General features: G+C 44.0%; 1 long non-coding RNA gene across 1 annotated transcript; it reads right to left on the reverse strand.

The window, feature by feature from the left end:
- Positions 1 to 2,947: 2,947 nt before the first annotated feature.
- Positions 2,948 to 11,673, reverse strand: LOC119702711. Its single transcript, XR_005257423.1, has 3 exons — positions 11,496 to 11,673; positions 4,555 to 4,648; positions 2,948 to 3,199 (listed from the first exon to the last, which is right to left on the reverse strand). It is a non-coding gene; the product is annotated as an uncharacterized LOC119702711 (long non-coding RNA).
- Between the last annotated feature and the right edge of the window lie 14,454 nt (positions 11,674 to 26,127).

Genomic DNA, 26,127 nt, shown 5'->3' on the forward strand with positions numbered 1-26,127 from the left:
AACAGTCTTTGCTTTCTGCAGCAGTTGCTGGAGTTGCAGGATGTTTATTAAAAAAAATACAGATTAGATTAATTATAGAGAGATCAGCAGAGTTAGGAAAGAGTTTGTTGAAATATGTTATAAAGTTAGCAGTTAAGATAACTTTTTGTTAGTTTCTGTTATAGTATCAAAACCAAAAAAAAAAGTTTTGATTCCATAAATCTGGTTTATGAAGTCCCTGCCTTTCCCACTCATTCCAGCTCTTAATCTGTAGTTCAGAGCACTCCAACTGTGCTGAGATAATTTATTACATGCTTGTGTTATAAATCAGGCAAAGAATAACTAAATTCAAGGGAGCAGATGCCATATCCTGCACAGACTGGTAGATGGATAAGCCCAAACTAAATATGTTAGGGCAGCTATCTGAGAGTCAGTCAGCACAAACCACTGTGTCTTGCATTGTGCAAGGCTGTGAATCAGCCCCACAACATAGAAACTGTGGGTATCAGACAAACCAGGAGCATCTCTGGGCCCCAAACCACGAATCGAGCTGGTGAGATGTGCAAAGAAAACAACACAGGGATGGGTAGTAGAGTCTCGCATTGCTCTGAGCCGACCAGAAAGCTGAGGCAAAAAACAATCTGCAATTTATAAAGCCAAATTGCCAGTCTTAGAACATATTAACTTCATAATGGCTTTTCCATACAAGGAACAACCCTGAAAATTTAATAAATCGATATTTACTTGATTTATATAGATTAAATCATGGTGAGTATTAGCACAGCTGATGATAAACTGAATGGTTATGACTGCAAATGGCTGTAAGAGCCATTAAAACCATGTAGCAGACATTCAGAGCAGAAAGATCTGCAGAATGGGCCTCCAACATCCCTACAATGGGTAGAAAAATGTTCTCCAAATCTCCTTTGGGAGACCAGAAAAGATCCCAGGCATCATCAGGTCCCAAGGCCCTGACATAACAAAAGCTTTTCAGATGAAATTTCCAGATGGTCCTAGGAAACAGAACATTCCTCAGGCTACAGGGCAAGGGAAAACCCCATGTGGTCATTGCCAGAGATGTGAGAGAAACACAACAGCGAGTGCAAGGCCTTCTTCCTTTGTGGGGAATTGGGTATCAGCAATTAAAAAAGGAATAAAATAATATAAAATTTTAAAAAATCACAACAGCGAGTGCAAGACCTGCTTCCTTTCTGGGGAGTTGGGTATCAGCAATTAAAAAAAAAAGGGAATAAAATAATATAGAATAAAATAAACAGGAGAATACTGGTCCAGATGCAGTTAAGAACCAAAAAGCCTCAGAGTTCCTGCTCACTGCTATCTTCAGCTGTGGATAGTCACTAATTGCACCCCATTTACTAGGGAATAGCCAGCTGTGTCCTCTGAGGGGAGGAAAAGCTATCAAACCACAGCTTCAAATTCACATCAAAAAGATTTCTAAATTACATCAGGCTTTTTTTAACACGTGTTTTTTACCTTTGATCAAGCACAGGAAAATCACCCTCATTTCTATGCATTTTGTGGGATGTCTTGCCTATATTTGGCAGATGAGTTGTTTTTTCCCCTCTTCCTCTAGTGTTGCATCTGCCTTGGCTCCCTCATCCACTCCTACTGGAACAGAAGAAATAATTTCATTAGTCACTAATTGATTGTCATACATGTTTGCTTTCAGATTTAATTCCCAAGCCACACTGGCTGTCCCCAGTTTTAGACTGAGAACACTTGAGGTCTTGTCTCAATTAGCCCAGCCCATAATATGTCAAATCTTTTGATTCTCAACCTTTAGGGTACCTAGCACAGGAACATGTGTGGGAGTTTATTTAACAAATTTCTCTCTCTCTGAATTAATTAATCACATGACAGGATTCTCCATGACCATCTCAGGTTTCAGTGTGCACAACCAAGATGAAAATCCACATTTAAGCATTTTCATTCAGCTCTCACCACTGAAATTTATGGCCACTTCACAGCATCAGCTACTGAGCCATTTCCACTCCCTTCATAAACACCAGCAGACACTGGGGTTTGAAAGCATGGATAAAATGCCTTCATGCCATCCATCCTGCCCTGCAGGGCTGTGGGTGGTTTTTGTTTGCACGTGTTCTGCAAGCTGTAAGCTGTTCTTGGTGAGTGACCTCGGCCATCAGCAGCAGATGGGGACAAAATTAACTTGTGGGTCAAGTTAAAAGCATGGAGAACATTTACTGATCTCTTACCAAGCACTACAATGAGCAAAACTGACCTGACTGGGTGAAAATTGGTTTATTTCTAATGGATACAGAGATCAATGATGAGAAACAAATCACTTTACCTGCCCCAGGCTCATCTTCACTCCTCCCTCCCTGATTCCTCTCCAATCCCAACAGTGCAGGAGTGGGGAATGTGATGGGCACCCCACAACAGCCCCACTCTTTAGTTCTTTCCTCCCCACACTTTCCCCCTGCCCCACTGGGATGTCCCCACACCACAGGGGAGTCTCTGATGGAAGCCCCCAGTCCCCCACTGCCCCCAGGCACCGGCAGCCCAGAAAGCACCTTTATTTTAAAAGACATTTTTACAAGTCCTGTATTTACCCCACAGCTCGGGGAAGCATTTCAAGGCTGAGCCACAGAGGAGATGCAATCAGGAGGGGTTTGGTACACTGAAGCACCTGGTCACTCCTGTGAGTCCTGCACAGGACCAGACCTGTGAGTGCTGCTCTGCTCCTCCCTAGGCCAAGAAGAGAAATGAAAACGCTCTGCAGTTTATGTCAGAAAGTGCACTAATAGCACCACAACACAGTCCATTTCTTGGCTGTCCATGCCCCCTGGGGACAGCTGTGGTCCCAGTGATGTCACAGAAAATGCCACCACAGGAGCCCCTGGAGAAAGGCCAAGCTGCATTTGAAGACACTGCAGTAACCACACCCCAGAGATACATTTTAAGAGCCTTTTACCTTTTTTTTTTTTGTCAGCAGAACAAAACAGAACTTGGTGCTTTTTGTATCACTTCATGTATTTCCTCATCAGTCATCCCACAGGTTCCTCTGAGCATGAGCTGATGTCTGTGTTTTTGCCCCAAAAATCATTTTCATTCCAAGCAGCAGTGATTGGAGTGTTACTCACACCTGAAGCTTGTGGCTGCTCCAGGTTTTGCTGTGCAGGATGACTCACAGAGGGACTGGTTGGCTGAAGGTGGGCAACTGAATGACCCTTGCAATGACCTGCAAACAAGACCACTCCTGTGAGGTGGTGCCAGCGAAGGCACTCGTGTCCAGCTGAACCAGCTGATCTTTGAGGTCCTTTCCAACCCAAACCATTCTATAAAAATGCACAGAAATCCCAAGGGCAAGCAGAGCCTGTTGTGCTGGGGGAAAATCAGCGCTCCAGGCTTAGCTGGTGAGAGCCACTTCAGTTCCACTGCAGTCCTCTTTGGGACATTTGCAGCTGGGGCAGGGTCAGGGTCTCTCTGTGCAAGGAAAGAGCACCAGGTGACCAACCTTGACAGGGACAGGGAAAAACACTGTCATGCATTTTGAAGGTCTCTTCTCTTCACCCAAATATTACATGTGTGCAGTGCTTTGTAAGATTAGCTGCTGTCCACGTTCCAAAGCACTTTTTAAAGCAGTGGCTTTGGGTACTTGTTCTTTTCCAGTGACACCATACACAGGACACTCTGATTTATAACCAACTGAACAGAGGACCAAGTTTAGCCCTCAATTTTTACCCAGCCTTCCATCTTCAGGAGCAGAGCCCCAGAAGATGCTGTGATGGTAATCCAGGCACACGTGCTAAAAGCACACCAGCTGCAACACAACCCAGAACTGGCAAAAGCTTTGAAATTAATTCAACATTATCCTTCAAGTAAGATCCCCAAAGTACCACCACAGCTTCGTTAACTCCAGTGCCAGGTTTCATCGGGCTACAAACTAAGACAATTGTGTTCCTTCAAAAGCAGGGACAACTCAGAGAAACACTGAACAGCAGTGAAAGGAGCTTGCTGGGAAATCTCCCCTCAATTCACTGTATCTTTGCATCACGGGGTCTTTAATCCATGCCCCCTCCCTTCTCAGCAACCTCACTAGCCTTTCTGTGCTGAAGCACATAGCCTGGGCCCATCAAAACTGATCTTCTACCTTCTCTGAGGTCTGGCTTGCATGGCTGTCCCTGCTTTTCCCCAAAGTCACCACTGTGGCAGTGCCATCGGCTTCCCTCTTGCTCAGACAGCAAGGTGCCCTTTGCACACGCCTGGAGGCTGGCAAACCTCTTAAGGAAGGACAATAAACGGTGCCAGGGAAGGAGCACTCCTGTCCCAGCCCATCTCCTGTCAGCAGCCAGGACAGTGCTCAGCCACCAGGCAGCTGAGCCCCACCTCTGTTATCAAACCCTGCTGGAGGCACAGAGCTCCCCTGGCAGGGCTCACTCTGCACACAGCAGGTAAATCCAGTAAATCCCCTGCTCTCCTCTCCCCTCTGCAGCTCCTCAGAGGAATTCCCTGACAGCGGGGGAGCCATCAGCCGGTGCTGAGCAGTGCTGAGAGGTGCTGGTGCCGTCCAGAGGAGCTTGCAGAGGGCTTTACCTGGAAGGAAGGAGACAAGGAGATGGCAGGGAGTGCCCAGGGTGTCAAAGCTCAGAGCTGTTTCTTGCTGTCTGGGATCAGGGCATTAGCTCCACTGGAAGAGAAATAAATCACATAACATCAGACCCATCAATTCCTGGAAGAGGTTGCAAGGGAGGTTCTGGAGTTCCCTTCCACAGAAGGAAAAGGTCAATAAAGTCAAACATCTCTCTTTGATTTTGGCTTGCTGCACAGAGCAGCGGTTCTTTTCTTGAGGTGCCTCTTTCTAAATGCATGTAAGTTCTGTTTACCTGTGCTACCAAGCTAACCAAGTACCAACTTCTAAAATGTGAGTCTTGTCTTCATTTGAATGTGTTTTCTTCTAGCATTTCCATCTGCACTCTCATTTCTTAATTCAAGGAAAAGAGTCAGCAGTGTTATTTAGGAATGGAGTTCAAGTAAAAAAGCTCCTGCTTGCTTCACTGCTTTTTCTCCTCAGCAGGGTTTCCTCAAGGATATAGCATATGCAATAATTAAATAATTAACCATTCTAAGACAATTTTCTGCTTAAATGACCATGCATTATATGTAACAGTCTTCTGTGTTTGCTTAGAGGTGAAATGTAAATCTAGAGAGAAAAACATCTCAAAAGAACATAATTATGTTCTGACATAATTAGTACAATCCTATGGATCTTTTAGCCTCATGAAGGGTTTTACAGGAAAGAGTAGAGGAATGTTAGTCTGGAATTTCTTTTTTAAAGGCTAATTCAACCAGGCAACATCACCAGCTTTAATAGACCAGAGTTGCCTATGCAGACATCAATGGAAACATATCTGCTCTGTTCCTAAAATGAAAGAAGTGATAACTCCAAGAACCTACAGCACCTTCTATTTGAAGTGAAATGTCAACTCTCCCATTAACTTCACAAAATCCCTTCAAAAGTTAATTCAAATTTAACAGGATTATAATACTCATTTCAGGGCATATTAGGAAAATTCCACGAACAGTATTAGTGATATTGACGGCTGACATTCAGCTTAATATTTTGTTAACTAAGCTTAAATAAAATTAGGGTTTGTGGTCAGTTCTGGGAAGGTCTCAGATATCTTCTAAACAGATCCTTCCAGGTGAATTTTGTAAAAACAGAAAGTCACTGGGATTAAAACCCACCAGAAAAAAAAAAAAAGGTTGGGTTTAATTACCTTTAAATGGAGATCACTTCCTCCAAAGGCCTCAGACAGAAAGAGTCAGGAGAAATTTCATTTAATGACCTATGATCCAGTATATGTGAAATTGGATACAGCCCTTCCCATTCATTCATCCCATGTACTCTAATCAATCATTCCAAAGTTATTTCATTTTTAGTTTATACAAACAGAGAAAGAAATCAAAGAGCAGAATTCTTTGTCCCTAACATAACAGCAAAGCCAACACAAAACCCCCAAAAGTGCCACAATCTCCCAAATTACCACAAGTAAAGCTGCAAATAACAACTTCCCCAGTGTGCTTTTCACCATTTGTTCTATATCCTTTGCATATTCAGTTTGCAGCCATTTCTCAATCTCACAGGCTATTATGATCTACTTTCCATTCTGCATCACCATGGATATCTTATGATCACAAATTATGCTGCCACTTCATTAACACCAAATGTTCCAATACAGTAAAATTACCTTGCCTTTAGTCTCTAACTTTTAATCAGCAAACAAGGTCAGCTTGACCTTCTGGGGTTTCCAAAACCCTTCTGTCTTCACTTCTATCAAGAAGTCTAATTTTTTGCTTCTGAAAATCTAAAACTTCTCCATGGGTTCACTGAGTGGATCCCTGTGCTCAGTGCAACACTTAAACAGGCTGCAGCTTTAGAGTTCATTTTGTTTTCAGCACCATTATTCCTCTATTAAATGAAAAGTTATTTACTAAAGCAAATGAGACAATTCTGTTGGTGACATCCTTATTTTAGGTCTGTTTTGTCTTTCTGACTGCAGGGGTGCAGGGTGGGATAATTCTGCTGCTTCAAGCACCATGAAACACTTTCTATCATCAAGCAACAAGTGGTGTCTAGGAAAAAAAAATATATTTTTGAACATGCTGCACATAATTATTTCACTGCTAGATATAAGGACTTCATGTTCTTCTAATTTTTTTTTCCCAGTTGTGGAGTACTGGTATTTGTCAGCCACAAGCAATTTTTTAAGTTGATATTTGTAAAGCCAAGGTTAGGAAAAAGATTCTTGCAAGATAGGAACTCTGAAGTGTTTGAGTCCTTTAAAATATCCCTCAGTAGGCTGTTCTGGGATCGTAGAGCCCCAAGGTAGAGAAATGGTCACAAGGTTTACTAGGACATCCAGTCCTAATGGAGTCAATACCACTTGGAAAATTTGGGTATTTTCACCATCTTTCTGTTTGAAAAGCCTCCTTTCTCACCTTACAATCACATCACCAATTAAGCTGATGAGGTCTGACCACTCATCCTCACATTTTTGGTCCTGTTTGACAGAGCTCCTGGGATTCACTTACATTTTTGAGGTTTGGATATCATGAGTGATTCACAGTCATCATGCACTACAACTCCTTCATTTGAATTCTGGTCCTCCTCTTCCAACACTCATGATTCCACCTGAAATTGTTTTTATTCCCTAAATGAACACCCTTGAATTGTGTACTACTGAACTACATCCTATTTTAATTATTCCAGTCATCCATTCCATTTCAACAATTTTCTTCTCAGAAAAGCATAGAAATACATGAAAGGAAATCCCTGACTGCCCATTACAGTCATTCATTACATTATGATGCAAGGCTGGTCAGCCAGAAATCAAATCTGTGCTGAATTTTAGGATCATTGAACCATGGAATGGTTTGGGTTGGAATGGTCTTAAAGCCCATCCAGTGCCACCCCTGCCATGGGCAGGGACACCTTCCACTGTCCCAGGCTGCTCCAAGCCCCATCCAGCCTGGCCTTGGGCACTGCCAGGGATCCAGGGGCAGCCACAGCTGCTCTGGGCACCCTGTGCCAGGGCCTGCCCACCCTGCCAGGGAGCAATTCCTTCCCAATATCCTGTCTGACAGTGGAAAGCCATTCCTCCTTATCCTGCCACTCCAGTTCCTAATGAACAGTCCTTCTCCAGCTTCCCTGTACCCCTTCAGATCCTGGGAGGAGCTGTGAAGTCTCCTTCTCTTCTCCAGACTGAATTCTGTCTCCGTTTCTGTTTATCTCTGCTTTTTAAGTCTCCTCCCCTGCAGGATTAGGATGATGATTGATGTCGCAATCAAATACAATTACAAATTCCTGATGGGCCAGAAATTCTTTCTTTACTCATGCTTAGAAACAGCAGAGCACCATGAGATATTTGCAGCCTGAAGGGAGCTTTTGGAAGAGCGGTATCGTCAATCCAAAACACACGTCCAAAGTGGAAGATCCACCCCTGCCTTAATTACAACATCATTACTTGGATGCCACACTTGGCTGGGTCGTGTCACCGAGCCATGTTTCAAGCCTTGGGAGCAGCAGACTCAGGGTGAGTACAGGATGCTGTGACTTTCGTTCAGCATTCTGTACTTGAACAAAAATTAAAAGGTCATCTCTTCAGCTTTTCTGGGGAAAGACTGATCACAGCACAACTCGGGGCATCCTGGAACAAATAGGAGCAACTTGATGTTGACAAGTTCATTTATCTTTTGGCAAATTCCACCAATGGAAATGTACCAATAAAGGGGATTGTTCATTTAAAGGAAGGCTACATGTTTTGTTTTTCAGCCAGAATGAGTTTTGTTCATACCCAGTGACAGCAAAGAATTTAAATGCCAAAGAATTTAAATGTTCAATTTTAGCTGGGAAAAATAAAGCTACATCAGTTTGGAATCTGAAAACAGCATTTCTTGTTTGGCCGTTGGGTTTGGAGAGAAAACTATGAACCCTTGACAACTTCATGGCAAGCCTCAAGTCCTGCTCAGGTTAGGACTGACATCAGGGATAGATTCAGTCACTAAGCCAAATGATTATGTGACTCGAAATTCCTTGGTTAACTCCTGTTCACTTTTCTCTTGGATTTGCTCTGGAGCATGAAGTGTCATTATCCCAGAGTCATGTAAAAAGAACAAAACTTCTTAAAACTCCAGATAAAAGCATTTTCTTAGCAATTATAACAAAAATAGCTGGATATGTTTCCAACAAGATTCATGACTGGCATTTGGATCTGTTTATCACTGATAAAGAAAAGAACTCACAAACAATAAATTAAAATTATGCAAACTAACACTGTATGTTCCCAGGTTACAGTAATTGCTTTTTAGCTGTAGAGTGCCTGTAAAATATCTGTGACTCTTAAAAAGAAATTATTTAGTAATCCTTAAAACTCTTTAAAATGCCCCTTTTTGGCAATTTTCTTTTCTCTTTCTGCTGCACATACGAGTTTGTTCCAAAAATGAATGCCTGTCAAAAAGAACACAAATGCTAAGCAGGCTTGGAACGACTCAAAAGAGCCTGTATTGCTGAAGAAAAAGAAATATCCCTTCCATTGGCAAGTTAGACTTTGTGGAGAAACTGGAATATCGAGCTGTCTGACTAACAGAAAGGAAGATGGATGGCTCCTCCTGAATTAGATCCTTGAAACCTACTTCTGCTCAAAAGGGAATATAATCAATTTGGGAAAGAGTTGCCTCCAACACTGGGAACGCTTTATCATAAATAGTAGATTGCATTTGAACTTTACTTGAGTGTTTTAAAGGTATTATTAGAGCTTAACCTTCAAAATGAATAACAGTTTATTTGTGCAGTTACTCAGGGAAACAGGTTGAGATACCTATTTTGAATAATATTCTACCCTGTCCTTTACACCCTACTTCTTCTATTTATTATTAGCTGGGTTTATTACTCATTTAATCTGTCCCTCTTTGTGTCCAGAGGCAGCAAGGTGGCACCTGAAGGGCACGGAGCAAACACGAGCTCAGATCTCCCTCTGCAGATGAGGAGCCCCAGAGGGACCATCAGGGAAGAGCTTGCTGAGCTTCCAACCTTTCCCTGCTCACCCAGAGCCTCCAGGAGGGAACCCAGGTGCTCCAGGGAGTGTCCTTGAAGGTCACACCCTGAGAGATGGGGCTCTGTCCTGGAATGGGATCATTCATCCCAATGCTCCAGCTGAGCTTCTGAGGGCTCAGATCTTCCACTCTATAAATTCAATTAAGATCTGGCACTAAGCCTTTTCAGAAGGAAACCTCTCCAGGATATCAGATCCAAAGGGCAATCCCAGCCACGATGTCACAGGCAGCCCAGAACACTCTGCAGCTATTTGTAATTTTTTTCACATATTTCAGCTGAAATTTTGCTGATTTTTTTTTCTGTATTTCAGATGTAACACTGGCCAGAAGGTGAGATGCAGGAATCACAGGTTGTTACTCTGACTTAAGTTCTGGCAGAACTTACACTGCTCTACAAACATCCAAGCCGAAAAATTCCATGTAATTTACAACCAACATTCACCCACACGTGAGTTTTTCATAGTGTTGATGGAGTTTTTAATAGAATAAAAGTTATCTAATAATTTAATTGCCAAAAATCAAAATCCATCTGTATTTTGATGCCATTTAAATGTCTCTGTGAATAATCCAGCTCTGGGTTTCATTCCTATAAGATCTACATCTCATTTGCTAACAACATTAAGTATAGGAAATAAATCTGGATGCTCACTTCCTTTTTGAATTTGGCATGGCTGCATATATCAGCTTCCAAAACCTGTGCCTTAGTTCTTTGTTTCAGAAACAGAGATCTAGATCAGAGGCATCAGCTTTCTTACAGAGCAACACATATTAAGCTAATAAAAATTACTAATTTTTTGCAGTATTTTCCCATTGTGCTTCAATATCTTCATGCTCAGTACAAGTCATATTTAAATTACTTTAAGCACAGTTATGTTTAATACCTATGGAAGTAGCACTGGTGTAAAATCAATGACAGGAAGAAGTGAAAAAAATGAAGAGTTATGTTAAGACAGACAACTTTCAAGGACTGTTTTTGTTCACTAAATGCTCTAAAATACTTCATTAAATATGCATCAGAAAACAAGGAATTTCTGTAATATTAAAATATGGTGCAGTTTCTAGGTCTGCTAAAAGTCAGCATTATTTTATATTTAAAATATAATCCATTTGCACTGAAACAATTGATTTGTAAAATCCATGGTTTTCATACTGTAGCCTTTCACTTTGATGCAGAGCTCCCCTGGCCTCAGGATAACAGCATTTGCATCTTTTAGGCATGATCCATTGAAAAGGGGAGTTTCTCGGGGATTTTTGTCCCACTTCACTGTAGACCTTTCAAAGGTCCTTGGGAATATTTCATATTTCACGTGTCTCTTCCTCTGAGCACATTCTCCTAAATTTCATTTCAGTGTGCAGCCACCAAGTAAGAGCTGTTCAGGCAGTGATGCAGAAGGATGCAGCAGGGACTGCTTCCCCAGTATCTCCCTGCATGAACAGGTAGGCAAGAGGAGAATGGAAAATATCAGGAATGGCAGGACCAGCTCTCCATGGCTTGCCCCAGCTAGCCTGACTTGCTGAAATGTGTGAGATGGAATCTCTGGCCACTGTCTGAAATTGCCACAGGATCACCTCTCTCCAAAATTTTGAGTGTTTAAAACCTTTTAAAAATTTTTATTATTGTTATTATTTTGTTAAAACTGTGAAGGAGTAGAGGTAGCTGGACACAATAAAAACCAAGAGGATGAGGGTGAGCTTAGAGGCTCTGTGAGGAAAAAAATGGCTCACAGCATCCCTAGGTTGATAAGCTTTTTCCTACACACTTACCAGGCTGGCTGGACTAACCCAGTCTTCCTAGAGAGCTCCCAGGAGAGGAATGAAAGGCCAGGAGAATGAAAAGAGCATACACAGAACCAAAACCTCTTTAAAAAGGGAAACCTGCACAAATACCTGCAGACAGGGGTTCATTATCAACAGATCCATACCAAAGTGGAGAGGCCTGTGGCAGAGCTCTGAAGGATCCAGCACTAATCCATACTTGGATTAATTCCTCGCACGGCAGCTTTTAGCAAAGAGGCAGCAAGAAATCAGAATTCTGAAGCTCTGTGGGCAGGCAGCAGGCTCCAGACTCCACCAGAGGAATAACCAGTCAGGGTGTAGTCTCTGGGGAATTCCTGTGGGGCATAAAAGGAGCAAGACTCAGCAGGGCCACAACGGAGAAGAAAATCCCAGAAAACACAGAAGAGACCTGGAACAAGAGCGTGGGCTGCTGAACGCATCCAGTCTGAGACCTCTGCAGCATCCTCAGGGAAAGAGATGAACCAAAGCACAGAAAACGTGACAGATCAAAAATGTGGCAAGGAAAGGAAGCCTAAGCCTACAGAGAAGCAACACAATTTCCAAATATATGGGAGGTGACCATAAAGAAGTCAGATATCATCTGTTCTCTCTGTTTATAGCTGATAAAACAAGAGCTCACGGACTGGAATTAGGTTCAGGCTGGACTTTAGCATGTGGTCCATGGGGAAAGCTCTAATGACAGGCTGGAGAAACATCTGTCAAGACTATTTTAAGAAGCTGTCTTCTTTGTCCTTGCCCACCCTACAGCTCTGAACTACAGAGAAAGGTTAAGCTGTGATAAATGGTATCCCTGCCTCAGGGCTGGTGATGTGAATTTGATGGGTGTGGCTGTGAAAACGGTGCTCTCTGCTTGCAGTGCAGTACTCTAACACAGATTGTGTAGAGTCTAGCACGTATTTTGGAAATAATAATGAAAACTATCACAATGAGAACTTAAAGTGTAAGAAACCAGGAGGCTGGAAAGTGATAATCATGTTCCCAATATGAAAAAAGATTTTATTACCTAAGTATATGGATCCAGACGAACTGTGTCTTAATTACATTCTCTATTCTCTTAGACAGACATGAAAATATTTTTAAAAAATAAAATTTTTAAAATATTTTAAAAATATTTTCTGATTTTTAAAATATTTTCTGATGCTGTGCCACCTTTCTCCTTTTCCAAATCACAAGAGTGTCTTGAGAGGAGCTTTTCCCTCACTGCTAAAGTAGCAATTTTATGGAGATGTGTCCTCAAGAACAATGCTTTCCTTGGGGTGAAAGTGAATCCTGCTGTGCTGCTTTGCAGGCTGGAGCATCACCCCATTGTCAGGGAGGGCTGGGGCTGTTCTTAGCACAGCGTGAGCTTCACTCTGGCCTCAGAAGGGTCAGGGCCAGCACAAACTGGCTGCAGAGAATCCTCTGAAAGTTTCAGAGGCAAAAAAGACTTTCTCACACCTCTCTGAAAAGCGGCAGGGATAATCCAAGAGATAATTATGGAATACCTGCAATCCATTCTCTCAGGATGCCAGGCTGAGGCTGGGACCTGCAGAGCCCATTCACACCACTGCTCTCAGACACAAAGTCTGGCCCTTGATGAATCTCACAGGAATATTTCAAGTGAGAGTGGAACTGGAGGTGGGAACATTCATCATCACCCAGTTACAGTGTGGTAGTGGGGAAAGAAAAAGGAAAAGGTGGAACCAGGCATCCCTGAAAGTCCTGCTGTGGCTGTATAAGTGTGTGACATTATTAGAAAGATGCCTGAAATGAGTTATGGAACTAATTAAGGAAATATAAAAGCATGGATAAAAAGTTCCTGGTTAAGTATAATTGATAGTACAAATCTAATTTGAAAGGTTAACAAGCTCTTGAAAATTGTTGAATCAAGTACAGACTGATGTTTTTAATATAATTATATACAGCTAACAGATGGTATAGTCTTTTTATTATACTGTCAGCTATTAGATTTTCACTTCTTAGGCAAATAACTGAATTATACTAAAGATATTTATGGTTATTTTAAAGGACTTTTCAGTTTTTTAATATCTGTATGTGCTGATCAAATGCATAATATTTACTGTTTATAAAAATCTGAAAGACAAGATTTAGATAAGAATTCAGAATATTTCACTCCCCCTTCTAAAACAACTTTATTTTAGATCTTAATTAAAAGCTTGATTGGCTTTATGAATAACATAACTTTAGATATGTAAATATCTTTTCAGGCCAAATGAGAATTAGAAGAAGATTAGGAAAACAAAGCAGCAGGGAAAAAAACTACTCTTAATTTAGAAATTCTAGCTGAAAAAGCCAGTGAAAAATTAAATTTAATATGCAAGATAATAAATTAGATCCACCAATTCAGAAAGATCAGGAGAGAAGTGATTACCTCATTCCTAAACCCTGCAATCCGTATCTGATAGCTACTTTATCTGGGTTCTGAAAATCCCTGAATTAAAAACCATTACTTACTTTGGTATTTTCAAAGCAAATCTTCATATAAGATTCAGAGTTCTGGCTCCTGTTGTGCTACTTCCACCACTGAATCAGAAATTCTACGGACTTGTTACAGATCGTTTTAGAGAGCTGAGGATCCACAGATGAAGCAATAACAAGCTGTATTCCTCATTAGAGTCAATGAGATTTCAGTGTCTGAGGGCACCTCCAGGGAAGCCAGAGAGGGACTTTTCATCAGGAACTGCAGTGATGGGATACGGGAATGGCTTCCCACTGTCAGAAGGCAGGGATGGATGGGATATTGGGAAGGAATTGTTCCCTGGCAGGGTGGGCAGGCCCTGGCACAGGGTGCCCAGAGCAGCTGTGGCTGCCCCTGGATCCCTGGCAGTGCCAAGGCCAGGTTGGACGGGGCTTGGAGCAGCCTGGGATAGTGTAAGATGTTCTTGCCCATGGCAGGGGGAGAAATGGGATGAGCTTTAGGGTCCCTAGCAACCCAAACCTTTCTGTGATTCTGTGATTTACTAAGAAGGGGAGTCCTCAAATTCATTCTTATAAGTATCAGACAAAATTGATTTAGTCCAAACTGAATTTGGAATTTACAGCAAGCAGGACTCATCCCAGAATCCCAGCCTGGTTTGGGCTGGAAGGGACCTTGACACCCATCTCACTCCACCCCCTGCCAGGGGACACCTTCCACTAGACTGGGTTGCTCAAGTCCTTACGAAGAGAAGAAGTAGGACATGAATCACTCCTTGTGTATCAGTGCTCATCTCATCTAAATTTAGCCATTGAAAAGGTAAGCACCTCCTTGTTAGGATTCCTGTGTAATCACAGGGACTGATTGCCAGCCACCTGCCATGGCCTTTCAGAGGTGCCTGTTTGCATTCATCAGGAACAGCAGAAATCCAAACAGCTCCTGAAGAGAACACATTTAAAACAGCTCAGTCAGATGGAGAAAGGAGGATAATATCCACACTTCAGAGCAGCCTCACTAAGTCAGAGCAAATGTGCCCATATTCCCCACGCTCATCAATATCAGTTTCCTTGGGCAGGGAACAGAAAGCAGCACTTCCACAAACACCCTCCCAGCTGGGCTTTCATTCTGCATTCTGCACGCTAATGCTCATCCCTAGCAATAACCAAAGGCCCTGCTGGCAAGGCCTGGGAAGAATCCAGGAATGGCTGTTGGTGAGGCCATAAAAATGGATAGCCTGAGCTTGATGGCTCTTGAAATAATCACACAGCTTCAGCTGGTGGAGGAAATGAGGGATGGGAAATGCTCCTTCTGTGAGCTAAGAGTAAATACCTGACCTGGACAAGTTCAGGCATCCTGCAGTCTCAACTTAATGAATTCATTGGACCCTTGACTAGAGTGAAATAAATAAAACATTGCACTTTCTCACTTGTGGCTTGCCTCAAAACAGTCACAAAACAAACTGTTTTGCCACTTGAAGGAAACTAAAAGTAATCTAAAAGTTTATGGGGGTTAACAGCTGATTACAATCAAAAAGCTGGCACAACAGTGGATTCAATTGTTCTGTTTGCCACTCTTGTAGTCCTTGTCAAAAGATTGGATTTATGCCAGCCTTTCTGTCCTTCTTACAGCCTTTGTCACAACAAAGAGGCATTGCAGTTTTACAGCCCTGTATTTTCTCTCAAAGATAACAGTAAACAATATTCCTTTGATGTTTTCAATGTTCTATCATTTCACTGAATGGTCCTTCTTATTCTTCCTTTCATATTCTCAAAACTGATGAAAAAGTGATGAAACGGCCAACAAAATAAAATACAGAATTGTGAAGAGGTTAAAGCAATGAGCCTGGCTACTGTCCCTCATGGGGCAGGCAGGACATAAAGACTCGTGTTTCACTTTTCATCATTTTCTTCATAACTTTCTTGTGAAGTAACACCACAATACACAACAATCTCACACACAAGCTGCAGATCATACCAAAATTCACCAGTTCCCAACCCAAACAGCAGGTAAGTTAGAGTTGATTCCATTCCTTTAGCAAATGCTTGGCAAGCCACAGGTGCTCCTGACTCTCTCTGGGCACACACATGTAGCTATGGCTCCAGACAAACCCCAAATGAACTGATCCCTTGCAGACATGCAGAGGAGATGAAAGAGCCAGCATGTGACAAATTTGTCACGTTGCTTAATACACCCCTGGAAGGGATGTGAGCCTGTGGCAATGGGGGGAGTGTAAGGAACACTCTGCAGAGCATTGGTGGTGCCCTGGAATGAACTGAAGATGAAATAACACGGTGAGTTCTCAGTGGGGAAAGGAAGATACAGCACAGTTATCGATCCTTATGTGCCAAATCCTTGCACAGGCTCTGCAGCTGATCTGTGGGGTCCTCTGTGCTCTCAGACTGGGGGCAGCATGGTCACAGGGAGAGGGTCAGTGTGGCATGGATGCAGTGCAGACAGAGAATGGGGGACAGAGCAGGGAGAAGAGAGCCACTGCCTGCAGCTTCATGCCCTGCACTGTGAGCATTTCACCTGCGTTCCTGCCTGGTGCTGTGTGCCTGCAGACACAGCGGGTCTATGAGGCAATCACATCACTGAAGCTTTCCTGCTACTCAAATCAGTTCTTTAAGTCCATCTTCATTTGAATTCTTTTCCCATAAATGTGAATGTTTTGGGTGTTCTGTGTTGGCTACAGCTCCACAGACTCGAATTTCAGTCTGCACTTTGAACACCTGAAGATGGAAACCTGGGAAGGAGTGGAGAAGATGTGGACAGGGAGAGTCACCTTCCAGCCCTGCAGAGTCCTGCTGTGGCTGGGTCCTTGTCTGGAAGCTGCCCTGATCTATGATCACCTTCACCTCCCTCCTCAAACCTTCTGGGTACACAGCAATCCCACTGGAACCTGAAGGATCAGGTCCTCTTCTTATTCATCCTGTGGGAACACAGATGGGAACAAACACAAAGTGCCAAAGAGACATTGCTGTTGTTCTTCAGGTCCTGGAAAATTCAGTGTGTGCCAAGATGTCAGGTTTCTGGTACTTGATGCTGAGCCTGAGGTAAAGGGGAACCATAAAATGGCTTTTGCATCGTGGTCTTAATCTCCCAGCCTCATTCCTGCTCCTTGTTGGGAAGCCACAATGTCCTCCAGAGAGAAAATATTCTCCACAAGAATAAGCTTTGGGCCTGGGCCTGGGCCTGGAGTAGAAGCTCTCCCTCAGGGACTCAGTGCCACAAAGAATTTGAGCACATGCAGAATGTTTAAGGGTAGGATATTAAACATTTTGCTGAATCATATCTGAAGTGGCATAAGCTAACAACAAGCAAACTACGACAGGGTGGACAGAAACACCTCCTTATGTGAAATCCTGCTTTTGGACTTAGCTGTAAAAAACAACACTTACAAAAAGCTACTGGAGGGGGTTGTTACTTTTGGGAGTGTTTGATGCCCTTTCATTGCTTTGATGGTCTCACATTTCACTGGGCAATACGGAGAAATGTAGATAAAACTCCCTCACATAAACACACAGACTAATACTAAGTAGCTTTTTGAATGCTGTCCCGCCAAGCAGCGTTTTCCTGAGAGGGAAGGCAGGTGCACACATGTTCCTGGGTGAGATGCTGCCCGACAGGGCTCTCAGAAGAAAGGATCAGAGGAGTTCACACGCAGCTCAAGGCAAAACACACCGGCTATAAAAGAGCGTGGAAGACAGCAAGCACTTCAGGAATTAAAAACACCTTTTCACCAAGGAAAACTGAAGGGCAAACATGATCTTATGGAGGGGAAAAAAGATTCAGATGACTTTCAGTGGAACTGTTGCCATCCTTTGAGAGGGACAAGCTGGTTTCAAGCAATCACAGATCAAGAGGCAACTCTAAGATGTTCCTGCTGGAACCTTCCCAGATGTCCAGGAAGGGAAGGGGACCCTGGCTAGCAGGCTCTGAACAACAGCCAGTCTCTCATCCCTCTGGAATCCAAGCAGGCAGAGTGGAAAAGCAGGGCAATAATCTATAAATTATGTGGGTGATTTTTAAAAAATACTTTTTAAAGGAAGAAAAAACTCACATCGTGCAAAAATATGCAGAATATGAACACCAAAGGACGAGGGAAAAGAGAGAGAAAGCATTAACAGGCACCAAAGTAAAAGGGGGATGGACAATGAAATTACTCTGGGGTCTAGGTTTGATTTCTCTAATGGAAAAGGCTGGAGAAATACATAATTTTTGTAAAGCAACACAGTGCACTGCAAGAACAGAACAAAGAACTGCAAACAATGGGTAGGCTGTGGAAAGAGATGGCAGGAAAATAATGGCTATCATGGTGGGGATGCAAGGATAGGGGAAAAGAGCAGAAATACAAGAGGTGCTGAGCTGTAACATTTCAGAATCCCAGACTCTCTGAGTCTGGAAAAGCCCTGCAGGATCACCAAGTCCCAGCTGTGCCCAGTGCCCACCTTGTCCCCAGCCCAGAGCACTGAGTGCCACCTCCAGCCCTTCCTGGGACACCTCCAGGCATGGGCACTGCAAAGCTCCCTGGGCAGCCCCTGCCAAGGCCTGAGCACCCTTTCCATGCAGAAATTCCTGCTGCTGGCCAAGCTGAGCCTGCCCTGGCCCAGCTTCAGGCCCTTTCCCCTTGTCCTGTCCCTGTTCCCTGGCAGCACAGCCCGACCCCCCCTGGCTGTCCCCTCCTGGCATATATATATGTATACATATGTATATATATATGTATATATACATACATATGTACACCCACCAAAACATTATGCTCAGTACATAAGCACAATGAAATATATATTAAGCAAATAATAATAAATTAAATTTTTGATTATTGATCTTATCACCCAACATGGAGAATAACTCATAAGGTCATGAGGCGGTTCCACTTCCAGCTTTAAAAATAAATAAAACCAGCCTAGAAATAAAGATTTTCCATCAAATCAAAACAAACAAACACCAAAACACACAAACAAACAAACAAACCCCCAAACAAGAAAACTCCTGAAAAATTAGGAGCACTAACACCCAAAATGAACTTAAAACCTCAGGATATAAATGAACTCAGAAATTCTAAATCCTCTAAAACCTTTCTATAAAGAAGTGGAAAGAACTTCTTCAGGAGGCTTCCAGCCCTAAGTGGGTGATAATCAGCCCTGAAGAGATAATAGCTACACTCTAGAGAGAAAATAAGCAGCATAAGAAAGCTACATTTTAGAGATAAAACCATAAGAATAATTTGAGAATGGCCCTAAATCAAATGTTTTCTACATAGTGATAAGTGCTTTCAGTCCTGTAAACAGAATGTAAAAAAGGACAAGACATTAAGATGCTACAGGAATTGATTTAATTTTTTTAAAAATTATTTTTGAATTAACCTTTTTCTTTGGCTTTCCATAAGGGGAAAAGTGAATATTCTAAGGCAAAAATCACACTGTCTAATAGGAACAAAGTACTGAAAAGGAGGCTGCCACTGTCAAAAAAAAACCCAGAGATGAAAGGATTCAATGTGCTTACCCTGCAAGGACCTGAGAGCCCGTCCTGGAATGTATGAGAGCACTGAGGGAGGACGTGCAAGTGAAATAGGAGAGGCCTCTGTCAGCTGGAGGTGAGGCACTGCCTGACCAAAGAGGAGCTGAAACCACACTCAGACTTCAGAGCAAGAGGGGACCCAAAGCAGCAGCAGCTCCATGAGTTTGATCTCAATGGCAGTCCAGGCTCTTGAACACGTTCTGTGGGAAAAGGGCAATGGAAACCCTGGAGGCAACAGAGCAGGGACACAGGGCTGGGATGGCAGAGGAAACCTGGCACACCCCATCAGCCCAGGAGCAAAACAGAACCTGGTGTGTGCGTTTGCATGGTTTGGTACCAGGGCGTCACAGGGGTGGCTGCCAGGAGCTTTTTCCACGTTCAGCAGAGCCAGTCCCTGGAGCTCCAAAGGTGGATGTGAGGCTGGTCAAGGCTGGGCCACTTAGAAATGGTGGGGCTGCCTCTGGGATAACGGGCTGAAGGAAAGAGGGAAAAAAAAAAAGTTGTTGCACAGATGTGATGGCAGCCAGAGGGGAGCAGGGTGAGAACAGGGGAGAGGAACAGCTCTGCAGACACCCAGGGCAGGGCAGGAGGAGGAGCAGGAGGTGCTCCAGGCACTGGAATCAACATTCCTCTGCAGCGTGTGGGGAGACCATGGTGAGGCAGCTGTGCCCCTGCAGCCCATGGGGATACAGAGATCCCCCACAGCCCCTGGAGACCCATGAGGATGCAGAGATCCCCCACAGCCCCTGGAGACCCATGAGGATGCAGAGATCCCCCACAACCCCTGGAGATCAATGGGGATACAGAGATCCCCCACAACCCCTGGAGATCCATGAGGATGCAGAGATCCCCCCACAGCCCCTGGAGATCCACAGGGATGCAGAGATCCCCCACAGCCCCTGGAGATCCATGAGGATGCAGAGATCCCCCACAGCCCCTGGAGACCCATGAGGATGCAGAGATCCCCCACAGCCCCTGGAGATCCATGAGGATGCAGAGATCCCCCCACAGCCCCTGGAGATCCACAGGGATGCAGAGATCCCCCACAGCCCCTGGAGATCCATGAGGATGCAGAGATCCTCCACAACCCCAGGAGATCCATGAGGATGCAGAGATCCCCCACAGCCCCTGCATCCCATGGGGATACAGAGATCCCCCACAGCCCCTGGAACAGCCCCCCCCCCTGGAGCGGTGGGATTCCTGGGAAGAGGCTGTGTCCCCATGGGGGACCATGGCCAGAAGGTTCCCCCTGGAGCAGCCTGTCCTTCTCCAGAAGGTCCCCCCTGGAGCAGCCTGTCCTTGTCCAGAGGGTCCCCCCTGGAGCAGCCTGTCCTTGTCCAGAATGTGCCCACTGGAGCAGCCTGTCCTTGTCCAGAGGGTCCCCCCTGGAGCAGCCTGTCCTTGAAGGACTGAGCCCAAGGCAGAGTGTGCCACGCTGCAGCAGTGGGAGCAGAGCTGCTGCCCGTGGGATGGGCTTGTGTTGGAGAAGATCCTGGAGAACTCTGCTGTGGGAGGGACCCCAGGGTGCAGCAGGGGAATGACTCCTGTCCCTGAGCAGCAGGAGAAGCCACAGGGGATGAACTGCCCAGAGGCCCCATTCCCATCTCCCTGCTCTGCTGTGGGAGGAGGGAGGGATGGGGAAAAGATGTCTTTAAGGCTTTATTTTACTTCTCATGATCCTGCTCTGATCTTGTAAGTAATAAATTCAATTAATATCTCTAATTCCAGCCTGTTTTGGCCAGGATGATATTTGATGGGCGAGCTCTCCCAGCCTTTACCTCAACCCATGAATCTTTCTTTACCTTTTCTCTCCCATGTCCAGCTTGGAGGGGAGTGAGAGACAGACAGGCTTTGGTGAGTGCCTGGTGCCACTACACCCAGTAACATGGGCATGAGGCAAACCTGAAAAATATGTAAGAGAAAAGAGGAAGAAAGCAAGAGAATGATGTAAAATGTGAAGCCAGGCATTCATTGCCTAACTACAGGAACTGGTGTGAAACGTTAGGGGGGGACACCTGGAAACGCCACAGCTGCAAAGCTGTGCCCCAGATCCCAGTGAGCACCAGAAGCAGAGCAGGCAGGAGGGTGATTAGAGGCTCTCCCCTAAGAAGAGGTAAAAACAGGCTAAAAGAATTTCTTGTTTAGGCCAGGAAAATGCCAGCTGCCAACAACTGCAGCTGTGCTCAATGTACACAGAGGGGAGGTGAAAGAAGTCCAAGCAGAGTGCTGGCAAAGGACAGATGGGTAAACTGGCACGAGAGGAGCCTTGTAGGGACAGGTGAACCCCTCCAGCCCTGTTCTTTCTGTTCTCAAGCACTTCGCAGCAATGATTTAATCCTCTAAATGCCTCTCCTGACGTGGAGCACACTGAAATGTGTGTTGCTGTGTGTCAGTTTGGTAACCAGAGCACACAGGACTGCAATAACACATTTTGACAAACCTGGGGGGAGAAGTGAAGGTTGTGTATTTTATCTCTGTATAATCAGAGGGAGGAAGAAAACCCTCTCAGTGGATAAGCTCAATAGGAGTCATAGGAGCACAGGATTATTCAGCTCAGAAAGGACTTCAGAGGTTTTCAACTGCAGCCTCCTGCTCATGGCAGGGGCAGCTGCATGAGGTTCAGTTCACACTACCTTTCTTAGCAGCCTGTTCCACTGATTAAAGATCTGATTGGGAAAAAGCTTTTCCTTACATCCAGATGGAAAAAACCCCAATGCTCTCCCAGACCCTACAAAATACAACCAAACTACGCAAGTGAATTTAGCAGGAAAAGACTGTAAGTAATAATTTAAGGCTTGCCTCAGCTCAGACTTGTCTCTTTTATGAACTATTGATTTCACTACAGAATATTCTTAAACCTGCTGAGTAGAAGAGTTCAGGTGAGGCATATTTACTGCCCTGAGTGGGCTCCTGCCATTATTGAATCTTTGACACCTGTTTGGGAACCAGTCACATCCAAATCCTTTAATTCTCGTGCACACACTCTGTCCCACTTTCCTTCCAGGAGCCTCAAGGACAGGACCCATTTCAAGATGCTCCAAAATGTGCAAGCAGCAGAGAATGAGATATGGGAGAGGGGAAGGAGAGCAGAAGCAGGGTGTGAGCTACTGCAGCTCACTGGAGGCAAGGTGACAGAAATGGGTCTCTAAGATGGACTTCAGTGTGCTCAGTCCTTGCAGGGACATTCCAGGAGGTCACACCCTGCTCAGGAGCTGGCTGGGCAGTGCAGAGGATGAGCTGACATTATCTTCCTCTCCTGGGTTTCTGAAACACCAATTTAATCTGACCCGGCAAAGGATGCTTGAAAAGAACTACAGATTTATGCAAACAGAGGACAGGAAAGATTCTTCTAATCTTGACCTGGAAATGTATATTGAAAGAGAAACCACCCAGTGCCCACTTTGTACAGGCTGCAGGGCTCAGCAAAGGAGTGAGTAAACAGGATTATGCTTCCAAGAGAAAATATACTCTATCGGTATTACTCAGTATCTGTTGCTAGTTATATCTTTCTCGTTTTTCATGAACAAATCACTGATAAAAAGTTGTAAATCATCCTTCTAATCTTTCCAAATTCTAGTATTTTAAAAAATACTGATGAATGTTTCCCAGATATCTCTAATTTTGGCAGAATGATGTCATGAAGAAATTTAAATTTCACTGAAGACTCTTTTTTCCTTTCCAGGAAATTCCTAAACTATTTCTCAGTGTTTCAAGTGTCTCCTGAAAAGATACAGGATCACTTAATTCCCAAAAAAAAGAAGTAGACCTCATCCCATCTGAAGATAACAACTTCTATTTGGGGCATGTATCTTACCACTATGGCAAGAGATGCTTCAAGGTAATAAAATTAAGTTTAACTCATCAACACTGATGATCATTCTTTGTACAGTGATCCCAGGGAAACAGATCAACAGATTTTAGCTTTTATGAAGTGCCTCTTAGATATTTGCTGATCCTAAAAACCCTTCTCTGACAAGTACTTTAGTTACTCATAATTGTTTTCTTTCATTTTCCTGTCCATCCTACCGGTACCTTAAAGGAGCCACTGCTTTTGTTTACCCTTATTTCAGCTTTTTGTTTGTTTAATTACCACATCTGAAAGTCTGTTTTGTAAATCAATCTCTTCTTTCAAGTGCTGATTAAGAGCAAACACTCAAACAAACACAGACACAAACAAGAGGAATTTCCCATCCTGGTGCCCAGAAGCCGCGCACACTTTTACTGCGGGTGATTTTGGATATTTTCAGGTACTGAACACAATCAGTTTGAACAGATGTGGATTTTGTTTTGGGTTGATCCTCTGGAGGAATGTTATCTTCAAAGACTGAACAACACCTTCCAGGGATGGTGACTGTTTACTGAGGGTCTTGGTGCTTTTCAAATGTACAACTTGAAGGCACAACTCTTGCAACAGAACTTTTTCTTTCTCAGAAAAAAAATTGTGCATGAAAATTTAACTGCTGGTGACTTGGGCAGAGCTGACCAAAAGTGTCCACCACAACCCTAAAATGAATGTGTGCTCTTGGAGGGCACCAGCAATTTCCTCCCTTTTATAGTTCAGCAGCAATTTCCTCTGTGCTTTTCCATATTCTCTGACCAAATTACTAATTTATACTAAGTGGATCTAACAGAGCTGCAAATGTTGGGCAGTATTTGTTTCCAGCCAGTAATGCTTGAAGACCTTAGAATTCTCCAACTCTCTAACCCATAAGAATCTCTAATTATTTCCTCTTCCCATCCCATCCCTCAAGAGGGATTACATTTCTGGAACTTGTAAAACACAGTAAACAAAGGCTGAAGAATTGGCTCTTTGGGACCCGAGGCACATTTGGGGAATTTACAACCATTTCCAAATGCCAAGAGAGGCTTTGAGGCATGGGAGGCAAAAAAACAAGAGAATTAACCCTTTGAATGAGTCTGTGCTATTTACGTACCTTAGATCTCATTGTTTTGGGTGGGTGGTAGTGTGTAACAGCAACACAGTTCACAGTTTATACCTGAGACCCTTTAAAAAGCAGCAGAAATCTCACTGCCTTGTGATCTTGATCACCCAATGCTTCCAGACCTCTCTTCTGCCACTGCCAGACCCCACTTTTGTTGTCCTTTTTGGGCAACATCAGGCTCTCCATTCCCTCTGCTGGGCTGTGTGCAGCAGAAACGAGGCTGTCTGGTGTTTTACCTTTGGCTTCAGAAACAAATTCCACTGAGATTCAAGTGACAATCACACGCCTAAGATTAATTGCTTGGTTTATAGCCCCAAATACCTTCATTTTAAATAAGCCTTGTCCAGGACAAAATGTGCAGAGCCAGGGCAGACATACAGATAAATCATAAATCAGTGTGGGCATTTCGAAGTCTACAGGGGTACAGAAAAGAAAGGCCAGCAAAGGAAGCTCTTGAAATAACACTGTGCTGGCTTGGGGAGCTTTTTTCCCCAAAAAAATTGTGGCTCAGAGCAAGATCTGTGATTCTTTACAGCTGTCATATGCTATTGTGGCACAGGGTGATTCATTCTAAAGCAGTGTAAAGGAGACAGCAAGAAAGACATGCCCTTAACTCTATTTCCAGTGTTATGAATCCATGGAATAGTCTCAGTAAATTCCTGTCATAAACATTAAAAGAGAATGAAGATGCTGGGCATATTTGATATATGTTCAATATATTATCCAGTGAAGCTTAAAATAATGAGGTTTAAAAAGTAATGAGAACTTAATTCCCAAAGAAACAATGGACAGGACATGCAGAATTCCTGGCTGGAATCTCTGGAATCCTACACAGAAGTCCTTCATGGCTAAGGAGAGACAGAAGAAACTGACTAGGACCCAAAACTTCCAGGTTTTTTTACCTGGAGACTGAAAAGATGATCACATTCTGCAACAGCTTCTGTGCCAACAATGGCTAAAAAATCATAAAGGTGAGAGAGGGATGGGAAAGATGAGAGAGATGCTTGAGGGAGAGACAACCAAGTCCTATACTGTTATGAAAGGAATGGGAATGGAAAGGGGGAATAGGGTGGGGTTTTTTTAATTTTGCTTTAGGTTTTTTTACTGCACCTTCCAATGCTAGAAGCAGGTGGCGTCCAGCAAAGCTGCAAAGAACAGGCTCAGAAAAATCAGATCCGGGTGGGTTCTTCACACAAGGAGTGACTGAGCCACAGAAGTGGGCAGTAAAAGGGGGACTGGACAAAATGATGGACAAGTGGAGTGGGCAATGTCCCAGGAAAATCCCAGGGGCACAAACAGTCACAGGGGGACTCTTCCAGGGAAATGCCCCTACATGTCTGCTCTGCTCTTACCCCCATCCTGCTGGGCACTGCCAGAGCAGGACTGAGCTGTTCCCCACAGCCCTGCTGGCACTCCCAGCACAGCTGGCACACCCCAGCATGCCAAGGAAATGTGACCTGGTGGCACTCTGCTGCTGGCTTTGTCCCCCGAGCCTCTCTCCTCGGGGCTGGGGGCTGGCAAAGGCTGTCAGCAGCTAAAGAGACCCCTTAGCACAGAACCACCCCCAGAATCCCTGCCAGCTGCAGAGCTTGGGAATTCTTCAAGCTTTTACCTTCAGGGTTGCCCATCCCATGGATTTTTCTCTGCTCTCACACAAGAAAAAATTGTCTCCAGCTTCCAGCTTCGCTCCTGCCCTGACCCAAATCCTTGTCTTAGGGATTTAGTGGAAGTTCCACCACCTGCATTGAAAGATCGGATGGATTTGATTATTTGTTTTGATGTTTGTACAGCAGTAGCTGAAGCCATGCAGAATCTCAGCACCTCAAATTCCACCCTGGCTAGCCTGGATTCTCCAGATGATCTTTCAACAGGAGGCAT

The sequence above is a fragment of the Motacilla alba genome, chromosome 6 (assembly GCF_015832195.1).
Source record: "Motacilla alba alba isolate MOTALB_02 chromosome 6, Motacilla_alba_V1.0_pri, whole genome shotgun sequence".
In the NCBI taxonomy this organism is placed as follows: domain Eukaryota; kingdom Metazoa; phylum Chordata; class Aves; order Passeriformes; family Motacillidae; genus Motacilla; species Motacilla alba.